We start from the raw sequence: 14496 nt of genomic DNA, 5'->3' as shown, positions 1-14496 counted from the left end.
GAGGGCCCTCTTCCCAGCTTGTGGACGGCCACCTTCTTTCTGTGTCCTCACAGTGTGGACAGTAAGCAAGCTCTCTGGTATCTCTGCCCATAAGGATACTAATCCTTTCAGATCAGGGCCCCAACGTTAAGACCTCATTTGACTCTTAATTATTTCCTTACTCAAAATTCAGTCACGTGGAGTTTAGGCCTTGAACAAATTTTAGAGGGATACAAACATTCAGTATAACAGATAACTATTTCAATACCCCCACTTAACTTATTTTTCAGGTTAACTGGTCCTCTCCATCCTCTTTGTAAAAGGTGTACATTCTTATGGCCTGACAACTCGTGGCCTACTAGTATGCCCCACACTGCTATTTCCACATGTTGAATGGTCAGCTTCTTTTTTTTTTTTTTTTTTTTGAGGAGGAGGAGCTCACTTTATTGGGGGGAGAGCACTGCACGTGGCCAACACATGAAGGCAGCCTGGCGGGCACCCTACACACCGTGCTCAAAAAGGGACACGGGAAGTTTTGCTAAGAAAGATCAACTGGAACATGGGTTCCTCTGGGCGGCTTCCCAGCCTCATCCCTCCGAGGAGTCAGGATGCTCCCGACCGTTTCTTTGAAGGCAGATGTGGTCACTACAAGTAGAGGCCCTCAAGGGTGCCTTCTTGTTTTTTATAAAGAACATTTTCTTTGGATTTTTTAAAGTCTTCATTTGTTACTTTCATTCTGTGTTCTCTCAAGGCCATCAGACCAGCTTCTGTACAGGTCGCCTTGATATCGGCCCCAGAGAGGTCATCTTTAGCCATGATCAAGTCGTCCAGGGTCACATCATCAGCCAGCATCATCCTGCTTGTGTGGATCTGAAAGATGCCCTTCTTAGTCTTTTCATCAGGCTGGGGGGGGGGACTCATTTTTCCTGTCAATGTGGCCTGGTCTGATAAGTGCTAGATCCAAAGTTTCTATTTGGTTTATGGCTATGATAACTTTCTGGTCACCCCTTGAATCAAATCCATCCAACTGGTTCAACAGTTGCAACATTGTTCGTTGAATTTCTCTTTCACCACTGGAATTTGAATCATATCTTTTTGTTCCAATGGCATCAATTTCATCAATAAACACGATGAATGGCCCATGTTCTTCTGCAACTCGAAACAACTCCCAAACGAGTTTGGGCCTATCACCTAGGTACTTCTGAATAAGTTCAGAGCCAACCACTCTTGGGAAAGTGGCTGAGGTTTGGTTTGCTACCGCTTTGGCCAATAAGGTTTTACCTGTGCCAGTTGGTCCATAGAGAATGACCCTTTTGGGGGCTTTATACTCATCTCTTCATAATATTCAGGATGAGTGAGAGGAAGCTCCACAGATTCCTTAATTTCCTGGATTTGGTTGTCCAACCCCCCAATATCAGCTTGGGTTTCCTGGGGGCCTTTTCTACTTTCATCACCATGACCAAGGGATCCGTGTCATCCATGAGCACCCCTATTATGGCATGTACCTTGTGGTTGAGCAGGACTGAACAGCCTGGCTCCAGCAGGTCCTTGTCTACAAAGGAAAGAATGCTGATGTAGTGTTCTGAGCCCACAGATGTGGACACGATGGTATGATTGTCATCAATGATCTCTTCCAACGTTCCTACCAACATTGGGGTCCCCCTCAGATCATCCACCTTTGATCTTTCCTCCTCTTGCTTTTCTTCTAAAGGCTTCATTTGTTCCTGATTTCCAATGAATTCTTCCTCCATGAGAAGATAGTCTTTAATTCTAACTTGAGTAATTTTAAGCGGCACCGAGTGCGAGGTGTCACCAGTGGCAGCTTGCTGGCAGCATCAGTCCCTTTGGTTGGTACTCTGTTTGGTACAGGAGGTTTGTACTTCTTTCTCTTGTCCTTGTCATCCTTCTTGACACCTCCAGGGCCATGACTACTACTCTGACTTTGACCCATCTTTCTTTGGCCGCTCAAACTGCCGCTACCGGAAATCAATGGTCAGCTTCTTAAGAGTAGTTCTGTTGATTCCCAAACTCATTCATACCTGTTGAACTTGTTATTGTAATTATAGAATTTGATTTGCAAGTGAATAAATATGCATGTGTAAAGAAAAAGTTATCATTTCTGTGAAAACAAAATTATGAATTCCAGGAAAGATTCAGTAGTTTTAAAAATTGTCGTGAAAGTACTTGACAAGACAATGATAAAGGATTAGAAAACAATAAAAATCCAGGATTTGCACCAAAAATTGTCTCAGAAGTGGCTTTAGTTCTCCTTCCACTTTCAAGAAGCTGAAATTGGATATTGTGACAAATGCATTACACACGTTTATGTAAACATGTGGTCATGGAATCCCTCACATCAGCAGATGCAAAGCATAGATTTCAGTAAGGGCTAACAGATCGTGTGCATTTACACATTTTATGATAAAATACAATGGTAAGGCATATTTTTTTATTTTGAACTGTCTTTAGCCACCAACCACTTTTCCTAATCACTCCAATAAAACTTCTCTTATACTGCTGAGCAGGGCTATATTGGGGCACAATTAGTACACTGTTGACTGACTTAGAATCTAAGCCACAGACAAAAGCCCAGCCTTCAGCACTGTCTGTCTTGTTTGCTTATCTCAGTAGCCAGCCACCAACATGTATAAATAGAGGAGGCATGTATAAGCACTATCAGAATGCTATTCTTTTCACCCATGCCATTGATTTCTAAAGCCAGAAGGCAATGAGGTGAATGCCCTGGCAGATACCACTCCACAGAACCCCGGGACAAATAATCCTAGGGAAAAATAATCTCCTCCAGGATACTGCCTTTTCCTTTAGCTGTAGTGATTGAAAGGACCTTAATTTCTTAATCTTTGCACCGGTAGTGCGTCAAGGACAGCACAATTGTAAAAACCAACAGCCCTTTAGAGGTACATCCTACTTTTCATCCAACAAGTTCCTTTTTTTTTCCTACAGATACTTTCCTTTGTCCTCACAGCCCTGCCATGGAGAAAATAGAAGCTAATTAATGATTTCATCTTCAAAAGAGACCTCACCCTCAATAGAACTCAATTGTTTACTTAGATTCTCTTATGAGTCTATCAGTTCCAGTCTTAACTTCCTCCACCAGCCCCACAGAGTCAGAAAATTCTCAGCGTGGTCAGGTTCACCAAGCCCTGCTTATGACCCTCCACGTGTTTGCTGCCTGTCCTCTCTCTTCAGAGACGATGTTAAACAGCTGTTGGAGAATTGCATTTCAGCCACCATCCCCTACTTCCATGCCATCCCAGCAGGACTCCCTGTTAATCCAAACAGGACAGAGGTTGTGAGAGTGGGGAGAGCCACTTCAGCTCAAATCTGACAGGGCAATGATTGCCTTGAACTGCTGGCTGGTAAAATATTTAGCTGACCGTGTTTCCAGACTTTTTTGTGTTATCAGCATCACAATGACAAATACATTAAGTTGACTAAAAGGGCTCTTTGAATTCTCACCAGAATGGGCAAGTTGTATGTAATAGGGAATGATATGAATTTATGTTCATTAAGATTAATCTCTGTGACTGGCTCCATTGGATGGTCTAAGTAAAAATGACATGGACTTGCAGCAGGCATAATTAGAGGGAGGGGAAGACAGCACTGAGAACTTTCTAAACCAGTGTTTATGACAGCGGTAGAACAAAAGATTCTTGGAGCTGGGAGAAACACTGGCATCCACTTAGTCCAAGTGCTTATTTTACAGATTAAGAAATAGCCAACATGTTTCTCATGAGGAACACCATTGTCATTTGGGTGGGACAGTTCTTTGCTCTGAGGGACCATCCCACACATTGCAGGATGTTTAGCATCCCTGGCACCTGCCCACTAAATGTCAGTAGTCTCTACAGTCATTATGACAATCAAGTGCCTCCCACCACAGACTTCCCAATGTGCCTGAGGGGGTTGTGCCTCTCCCTGATGAAAAACCTCTGAGCCAAATTGCTCATAAACAACCAGGAAACGTGTGCTAATGCAAATGATTCACTGATAACACTTCTTAAGATTTAATGTGTAGGAGAATCAACGAGAAATCTTGTTAAAAAGGCAGACCCTGATTCAATAGACTCTGTATTTTTAACCATGTCATAGGTGATGCCAAGACTATCAGTTCAGGGGCACCTGGGTGGCTCAGCCGCTTAAGCGTCCAACTTTGGCTCAGGTCATGATCTTGTGGTTCATGGGTTCGAGCCCCACATTGGGCTCTGTGCTGACAGCTAGCTCATAGCCTGGAGCCTGTCTTCGGATTCTGTGTCTCCCTGTCCCTCCCATGCTTTCTCCTTCTCTCTCTCTCTCTCTCTCTCTCTCAAAAATAAATAAACCATTTTAAAAATTAAAAAAAAAAAAAGACTGTTTGTTCACATAGCCCACTTTTAGTAACAAGGAACCAGGGATCTAATTAAGAGGATGCCTAAACTGTCTTGGTGTCCTTACTAGTTCATTTCACACCCGGATTTGTGGCTAAGGAATGCCACAAAAGTGTACCTGCTCTTGGTATTGGCTTTTCGATCTGCTCTGGCTTTGCCTTGAGGACTCTGCTTTAATTTGTTCCTTCTCCTGGGTGACCTCATGGTAGATGGTCTTTGCCACTCTGCACAGCACCCTTCAGACTATCTTTTTGTTTCCAGAACCCAACTTTATGTGAGAGCCTCTCTTTGAGTCTCAGCTGTTGCTCCAGGAAGCCCAAATGAGACCAAAAGCAAGGTCCCTGCTTGCTATGTGAGCTGGCAGAGGTGGACGGGGCCTGGGAGAGCCTGAGCTATTACTTATCTTGGTGACAGAGCCAGCCAGGGCCAGTATTTCCTAACTCCCCGCTCAGAGATCCTCCCCAGTGGCCTATGATCTTGTTTCCCTTGTATTCCTACCATTAAGCAAAACTATGTGTCACTCAGTACACCTGTTTAACTTACCAAGAAAATGCCACCCACTCTGCTTCAGTAAGAAGGTTTCTTATGGGTCAGCTTCCTGGTTGAAGCTCAATGTGGAGAAACACTCTTGCATCATGTAACATATGGCATACTGAAAAATAAGTTCCTGCAGGCACTGTTGTCATTTTTTCCCCATTCCTGCCACTTGGAAATAGTTGGATACATTTCCTGCAGTGATAAAGCAATAAGATATAAAGGAACTTAATTGTTATGTATAGAAAATCAGTTCCATATTTTTCACTCCCTTTTCTGGTTCCCTCCATGCCTTTTCAGCCAAAGAAAAAAACTAGAAGGCCATCCATGTGTGTGAGTAGGCACTTTATCAGGAGCAAGGAACTCTGTAACTCCAGAATGTCTGTGTGAGCCTGGGTTCCCCTGAAAGCAGATTAAGGTTTGTGTGGGTTTGTTTGAGAATGGAGATTCCATGGAGCCAGCAGGGCAGCAGGAAGAGTCAGACAATGTGAGGGGAAGCAAAACAAGGATACTTTGTCAAGTTGGCCACTGCTACCTGTGCTGGATGCTGCCTGGGCCATCTGAGAAGGCCTATAAGAACTCTCATCTAGAGGATGAAGGGAAGAAACATTTATCCATCACCTTCCACACCCCATTTGTCAAGGTTGGCCCACTGGTGTTGACGCCTCTGAATTTCCAGGTTGTGCAGGTATGAGTGCCCAGGGAGTTCCTGAAGGACCTCACTAAATCAGAACCAGACAAAATGTGTGAGGAGGTGCTGGGACAAGAGGTGGGGTTGAGTGAAATTTTCATTGATTTCTAAGAGGCAATAATCCTTGAGATGATGGAAGACATTTAGGACAGCCGTGGGAGTCCCAGGAATTGGAGACATCCCAGTTGAAATGTCTTCGGCTTTCCTAACACAAGCTTTTATCTTATGAAGGCTGTACTTTCTCAAAGTCATACTTCCAACCTGCATGCTGCAAACCTGATTTGTCACAGGAAGGGCCCAAATGAGGAGTCTTACAATTTTGCTCTTAGAGAATTACAGAGTCAGTGTAGACTACCTCCCAAGTGTTTCTCATACTCAACTTTGGGTACAGGAAGACTCGCCATAAAAATGGCTTTTTCAGACTGGATATGCGCACGCAAAAAATCAGAAGAAAACATAGGAGAAAAGCTTCATGACATTCAATTTGGCAATGATATCTTGGTATGACGCCACACAGGCGGCAAAAGTAAAGATAGAAGAAAATATTTGTAAATCGTATATCTGATAAGGGCTTGATATCCAGAATCTCCTGCAACTCAACAACAAAAACACCAACAACTCAATTTAAAAATGGGCATAGGGCTTTCATAGATGATTCTCAAAAGATATACAAATGGACCATAAGCATATGCAAAGATGCTGATTGCAAATCCTTAAAAACATGCAAATCAGGGGCGCCTGGGTGGCACAGTCGGTTAAGCGTCCGACTTCAGCCAGGTCACGATCTCGCAGTCCGTGAGTTCGAGCCCCGCGTCGGGCTCTGGGCTGATGGCTCAGAGCCTGGAGCCTGTTTCCGATTCTGTGTCTCCCTCTCTCTCTGCCCCTCCCCCGTTCATGCTCTGTCTCTCTCTGTCCCAAAAATAAATAAAAAACGTTGAAAAAAAAATTAAAAAAAAAAAAACATGCAAATCAAAACTTCAATGAAACACCACCTCACACCTGTCAAAATGACTGGTATTAGTTTGCTAGGGCTGCCATAACAAAATGCCACGACCTGGGTGGCTTAAACAGCAGAAACTTCTTTTCTCAGGTTCTGGAGGCTAGAATTCCCAAGGTATCGGGAGCTTTCTTCTAAGGCCTCTCTCCTTGGCATGCAGGGAGCAGCCTTTTCACCGTGTCCTCACATAGCCTTTCCTCTGTGTGTACACATCCCTGGTTTCTCTCTGAATAGCCTAATCTCTTCTCTTTTTTAAATTTTTTAATGTTTATCAATTTTTGACACAGAGAGAGAGGCAGCATGCGCAGGGCAGATGCAGAGAGAGAGAGAGAGACAGAATCCAAAGCAGGCTCCAGGCTCTGGGCTGTCAGCACAGAGCTCAACATGGGACTCGAACCCACGAACCATAAGATCATGACCTGAGCTGAAGTCAGACACTCAACCAACTGAGCCACCCAGGTGTCCCCCTAATCTCTTCTTATAAGGACACAAGTCAGATTGGATTAGGGCTAACCCTAATAGCCTCACTTTAATATAATTACCCCTTAAATGCCCCATCTATAAATATGGTCATGTTGGAACCTTAACATATGAATTTGGGGAGGACATGATTCAGTCCACAATAGGTGCTATTGGAAAAACAGAAGATAACAAGTGTTAGTGAGGATGTGGAAAAACTGGAACACTTATATACAGTTGATGAAAATATAAAATGACACAGCTTCTATGGAAGGCAGTGTGGCAATCTGCAAAAATTTTAGAATAGAATTACTTTATGATCAGGGCACCTGGGTGGCTCAGTTGGTTGGGCGTCCAACTTCGGTTCAGGTCGTGATCTCATGTTTCATGAATTCAAGCCCCGAGTAGGGCTCTGTGCTGACAACTCAGACCCTGGAGCCTGCTTTGGATTTTGTATCTCCCTCTCTCTCTGCCCCTCCCCTGCTTGCACTCTCTTTCTCTCTCAAAAGTAAAGATTTTTTGAAAATTAAAAAAAGAAAAACAATTACTTTATGATCTAACAACTCCACTTCTGGGTATATACCCAAAAGAATTGAAAGCAGGATCATAAAGAGACATTTGTCCACACATGTTCATAGCAGCATTATTCACAGTAGCCAAAAGGTAAAAGCAACCCAGGTGTCATCGAGGGATGAACGAATAAAGAAAATGTGATATATACATACAATGGAATATTATTCAGTCTTGAAAAATATTGTTCAGAAAGAAATTCTGACACATGTTACAACACGGATGAACCTTGAGGACATTATGCTGGTCACAAAAAGACAGATACTGTATGATTCCACTTAAGTGAGGCAGTCGAATTCACAGAGACAGAAAGTAAAGTGTAATTACGGGGGCAGGTTGAGGGGGCAGGTTGAGGGGGCAGAGACTGAGGAGTGGTGTTTAATGAGTATAGAGTTTCAGTTCTCCACGTTGAAAGAGTTCTGGAGATTGGTCGCACAACAATGTGAATGTGAATGCACTTAACACTATTGAACTGTACACTGGTTAAGATGGTAAATCTTATGTATACTTTACTACAATTAAAAATAAAACAAAAAATAGCCATGGAAGTGATAGAGAAGGAAAGCCATCAGAAAATGGGTGAGTGGGCACACGGCTGGCTCAGTCGGTAGTTATGCAACTCCTGATCTCGGGGTTGTAAGTGCGAGTCCTACATCGAGTGTAGAGATTACTCAAAAATTAAAAAAAAAAAGATCTTTAGAAGAAGAAAGGGGGTGAGTAGCTAAATGAATGGATGAATGAGAATGAGCAAGTGGAAAATGATAAATCCTTACAAAACCGTTTCATTACTAAATGGAGATGTTTTAAACTACTAAATTTGCTGATACAAACATAGGTATTTCCTTTGTGGTTACCCAGAAATCTGCTGCAAGGCAGGAATGGACTCTAAATCTTGACCTCTTCCCCAGGTTTTGCTCAGTAGGCCATGCAGCATAATGCCTAGAATTAGACACTGAACTTGATGAGCAGTGACATAGAAGGATCTGTAGGGGCTCAGGGCTTCTTTAGCTATTGCTGCCCATTTACAGGATTCTCTTTGGGAACTATTGGCACAGGATTCTAAAGAGCTTTGTCCCACTGTACTTCAATCAGTAATGAGAACAGCATACAGATGTCAACTCGAAAGCTATTCAATCTGGAGATAGTTACACTGGTGGTAGCTGTTAATGCACTAAGTCATACCTCTAATGCTAGAATTATGTTGCCTAACAAGCGATCATCTTTGACATTCACCAGAAACCAAAGTCATGCTTGCATAAGGCCATGAGGAAGTAGGAAATACAAAACCATTGCAAAATTGTTTTGCATTCAAAATAGACTGATTTTTCATTTGGATTTGGCTGATATTCATACCATCTGCCATTTGCCCATACCATGTTATGAACACACTATAATCTTCTCCAAGACATTAAGAGAGTATGGAATTCACTTTAATCGCATATACTTTTATATTAATTTAATTAATTGAATTTTATAAATATGATCAGCAAGGGTTTTTCTTAATGATAAAGTTATTTTATAATGATCACAATAAACATTAGCATTTATGAAGAGTCTAAAAGAGATGACCAAGCTCAGAATGAAGGAAGAGAAATTTATTTAAATGACAAAAACTTGGGTTCCTACTACACTCTTATAGTTGATCTATGTTTTTTTGTTTGTTTGTTTTTTAACATTTATTTATTTATTTATTTTTAATTTTTTTTTAATGTTTATTTATTTTTGAGACAGAGAAGAGACAGAGCATGAACGGGGGAGGGTCAGAGAGAGGGAGACACAGAATCCGAAGCAGGCTCCAGGCTCTGAGCTGTCAGCACAGTGCCCGACGCGGGGCTTGAACTCACGGACCGCGAGATAATGACCTGAGCCGAAGTCGGCCACCCAACCGACTGAGCCACCCAGGCGCCCCAACATTTATTTATTTTTGAGAGACAGAGAGAGAACATGAACAGGGGAGAAGCAGAGAGAGAGGGAGTCATGGAATCTGAAACAGGTTCCATGCTCTGAGCTGTCAGCACAGAGCCTGATATGGGGCTCAAAACCCACGAACAACGAGATCATGACCTGAGCCAAAGTTGGACACTTAACCGACTGAGCCACCCAGGAGCCCCAGTGTTTTAAAGCAGTTATTCCCATTATTTTAAATATTCTTTAGCCATTTAGTGTCAAGAAAGATTAATCTCATTTAACAGAATAAAATGTTCATATAAAATGCAGAGGCACTTGGGTGACTCAGTTGGTTGAGTGTCTGACTATTGATTTCAGCTCAGGTTATGATCCCAGGGTTGTGGGATTGAGTGCTGTGTTGGGCTCTGTGAGAGATTCTCTCTCCCTCTCTGCCCCTCTCCCTCACCCACATTCTCTCTCTCTCTCCCTCTCTCAAAAAAAATTTTTTTTTAAGATTAAAAATAAATAAAATGCAGAACCCAGTTTTATCACCAGTCTTTTTATTTATTTATTTATTTATTTATTTATTTATTTATTTATGATCACTGGTTTTTAAGAGACACAAATAAATAGGATTGAGGATGTACAAATAACAGTAACTATAATGGAAGTGTCTAGAATAATTTTCTGTGATAAATGATTAATGAACCTAAGAACACTAACACAGAAAAAATCTGAGAGACAAGATATCCATTTTAAAATATTTTAAGAGTTGCTGGATGAAAGATAAGCTATATTTCCATATATATTATTTCCATATATATATATGACCACTGGATAAAAAGAATGGTGTATTACATATATTAATACCTTAGTTGATATAAAGCTAAAAGTTCCTATGGCCAGTAGGATTTTTAAGTCGCATACTAACATCTACAAAATGTGATTTTATGTTTTCAAAATCTATCATATTTTTTTAAATGTTTTATTCATTTTTGAGAGAGAGAGAGCATGAGCAGAGGAGGGGCAGAGAGAGAGGTGGGGAGTGAGAATCCAAAGCAGGCTCTGCCTTGACAGGCTGACAGGCTGTTAGCAGAGCCCAGTGTGGGGCTCAGACCCATGAACCATGATCATGACCTGAGCTGAAGTCCAATGCTCAACTAACGGAGCTACCTTGGCACCCCAAGTCTATCGGATTTTATCTCAAGTCTCCAATTGCAAGGGAAAAAGTCATTTTAGGGTAAACCAGGTCAGTTCAAGATTCCCCAGAAGGGGGGCACTTTTCCCTCACAGGCACACCAAGCCATGCAGCCCGGCACAGGGCTTAGATAGGGAATCACACACTGGCCATGCAAAACTGCAAACCATATATGATAGCTGCTGGTGGAGCAGGGAAGCCAGGTGGGCAGAGTCTGGGGACACTTAGCCACACAGTCTTCTTCTCTAAGTCCCCCTCTTGCTTCTCTCAGTTCAGGGGATCGTTATGTATTCAGAGGATGGGAGGAGGCAGGGTAGGGAGGAATTGGGTCGCTTATTCATCCAGATCCTTCTTCAAGAATATGACATTTGGGAGTGTTGTTTTATTTGAAGTCCCTTCTTTTATTTGAGGCAATGGAAGCTCTAGACGGCATTGTAAGTGGCCAAAATGGGTAAGAGTCATGGGGTGAGAGGGATGAGAGGAGAATTCTTCACACGTGGCCACAGCGTTTTACGTTACTACTATTTACAAATGCTCAGTATTGCCAAACGTTGGGCACTTCACATTTAACCCTTATGGTAGATAAGTGGTTAAACATTTTAACTGCATGTTATAGATGATGAAAGTTAGGCTTGCAAGATTTACATCTCCAATAGCACTGTTTTAAAGAATAAAAACTGAGATCTGAAACTATAATTGATCCAAAGTGAGTTGAGTTAATATTTTTTGTTCAACTATGTGCCAGCCACTGTTGTATATACCAGGAAATACATCAGCTTTAAACCACTACAGTACTGCCTTAGAACACACTGCATTAGAGAATTGAAAATTCTTGCTCACCAGAGGCCTTTAGGCTAGACTAGAAGACCATGTTGCCAAGATAGTTTCTATTTCTATCTGTAGCAGTCATTTCAAATAAATACAATGTTAAGGCTTGAAGAAAATAATCATTTAATCCAACCACCCCCATGAATTAAAAAGCATAGTTTAACCTTCTAATTCCACAAAATGCTTATTAAACTTTGGGTGCCAGTAACATTTATGGAGCTGCAGTCATGCTGAGATTACAGCAGAAATTTGGTGTGGTCATACGGAGGCTGGGCTCAAAGCCAATGAGAAAGACACCTTTCCCAATGCACATCTCCAATATCTGAACAGTACTGACTGAATTCTAGAAGTGTTTGATCTGCTGCAGGACAATGTACAATTCATTAAAAAGAAGAATTTATTGGAACATATGAGCAATGGGGATTAGGCATAAGCAAACCATGGCCAACTGCCTACTGGTTTTGACAGGTCCAGCCTGACACTCTTTGGGGATGTGCCATGAAAGGCTTGCTGCAATCACACAGTCCTTATGGATGGCGCCATGAGCCATGGCTTAGATGGTCCATGGGAGCAATTCTGTGTGGAACTCTTCTGCTCCACCCTCCTATTTCCAGAAGTGAGCAACAGCTAAGAGTCACTGCATTTACTACCATTGATGCATAATAACACAGGAATGCACCAGGAGATCATTACGGACACGTCTGCTCTCTGCCTTTATACCAGTCAGTGCACTGTTTTTATTATTAGCACATAGAGCACTGTTGACTTGAAAGCTTGGTATATGCTTTGAGCATTACAACACCATAAAACATAATGGCAAAGTCTCTCTCCCTTCCCTTATGGTATTTCTAAATGTGCCTGTGGGTACATTTGACATATAGCACATTTGCAAGACGTAACAACTACCATTCAATGTAACAAATAACATAGACAACTATATTTGCTTCATCTGCCCATTTGGCTAAAATGTTGCCACTTTGATTTCTGCTTTGTGCTCTTCAGATCCTAAAGTGATGTGTTAAATAGATGACTCCTAAAGGTACATCTTGAGCTTGAACCCTTTGCTGAATTCTAGATTCATATATGCAGTGGCTAATTGACACTTCCTTTTTTTTTTCAATTTTTCTTAAGTTTTATTTATTTATTTTGAGAGAGACAGAGACAGCATGAGCAGGGGAGGGGCATAGAGAGAGGGAGAGAAAGAGAATCCTAAGCAGGCTCTACACCATCAGCACAGAACCTGACATAGGGCTTGAACTCACAAAACCATGAGATCATGACCTGAGCCAAAACTGAGAGTTGGCCACTCAACTGACTGAGCCACCCAGACCTCGTTACATTTCCTTCTAAAGTTAACTCTTGGGAGGGGCGCCTGGGTGGCTCAGTCAGCTAAGCCCCAGACTTCAGCTCAGGTCATGATCTCATCACTCTGTGAGTTTGAGCCCCACATCAGGCTCTCTGCTGACATTGTGGAACCTGCTTGGATTCCTGTCTCCTGCTCTCTCTGCTCCTCCCCTGCTTGTGCTTTCTCTCTCTCTCAAAAATAAATAAAAACATCAAAAAAAACATTTTTTAATAAAAAAAAAAAGTTACTCTTGGGCGCCTGAGTGGCTCAGTCAGTTAAGCATCCAACTTTGGCTCAGGTCATGACCTCACGGTCAGGTCTGAGAGTCCCGGCCCCATGTCAGGCTCTGTGCCCACAGCTCGGTGTCTGGAGCCTGCTTTGGATTCTGTGTCTCCCTCTCTCTCTGCCTTTCCCTGTTCATGCTCTGTCTCTTTCAAAAATAAATCAACATTAAAAAATTTTTTTAAATAAATAGTTAACTCTTATCCACTTCCCCAAATCTATTTTCCCCAATATTTCCACCAAGTGATAAATCTAAGTGTCCTCCTTGATTTCTCCTTTCCCTACATCTAATCTGTTCATAAATATTTTCCCCTTTCAAATATATCCTTAATCTGTTTGTGTCTTTTTGCTCTCTGCTGCTACCACTACACCAGCCTAGTACAAGCTACCATCACATAGTCTCCAGATTTTTCTAACATCTTCAAAATTGTTCTCCTCCTTCCACTCTTGCCCCTTACCATTCTTATTTTCACAACCAAAAGTACAAAGATGATAGATAGATAGATAGATAGATAGATATAATGTTCTCACTACCCTCTCACACTGGCCCACTCTCCCACTTAAAATCCTTCATGAGTTTCCATTTATACTTAGAATAAAATCCAAACTCCTTACCACTGCGTTTGAGGTCCTGTGTAACCTGGCTTTCCTTCTCCAGCCACATTTCAGACCACTCCCCACTCATTCATCATGCTCCACCTACTCCTTTCTGTTCTGTAAACTCGCCCAAACTATTTTCACAACAAGGCATTTGTACATGTGGCCTCTGTCCAGAATGCTCTTTCTCCACATCTTTGTATGACCTCAGGACCACTCAGGTCTCAATTTAAGTGCCTGTTCAGAGAAGTTCCCTGACCTCCATATCTAAAGCATGTCTCCCTCAGCCCATCACGCTCTATCACATTACCCTATTTGGAATATCTTATACCAATTTTCTATAAAATGTTTCAACTAAAAGTATCTTTTTTTTTCTTATTTATTATCTGTCTCCCACTATTAAAATATGGAATCTCTGGGGTGCCTGGGTGGTTCCGTCGGTTAAGTGTCAGACTTCAGCTCAGGTCATGATCTCACAGTCCGTGAGTTCAAGCCCTCGTAGGGCTCTGTGCTGACAGCTCAGAGCCTGGAACCTGCTTTGGATTCTGTGTCTCCCTCTCTCTCAGTCCTTCTCCCACTCACTCTGTCTCTCTCTCTCTCAAAAATAAATATTAAAAACAAAAATAAATCTAAAAAATATGAAATCCTTAAAGGTTTGTCTTATTCACCACTGTATCCTCAGTGCCTGGAACAGAGCCTCGTACATGGTAGGCACCCAATGAATATTTGTTGAATGATTTG

General features: G+C 42.0%; 1 pseudogene; it reads right to left on the bottom strand.

Annotated features, from left to right (window-relative positions):
- Positions 1–384: 384 nt before the first annotated feature.
- Positions 385–1960, bottom strand: LOC112870993 (26S proteasome regulatory subunit 4 pseudogene; annotated as a pseudogene).
- Positions 1961–14496: the final 12536 nt, after the last annotated feature.

This window comes from Puma concolor, chromosome B2, assembly GCF_028749965.1.
Source record: "Puma concolor isolate L17-30 chromosome B2, mPumCon1.1.hap2, whole genome shotgun sequence".
Taxonomy (NCBI): domain Eukaryota; kingdom Metazoa; phylum Chordata; class Mammalia; order Carnivora; family Felidae; genus Puma; species Puma concolor.
This window is presented reverse-complemented; position numbering and strand designations above follow the sequence as displayed.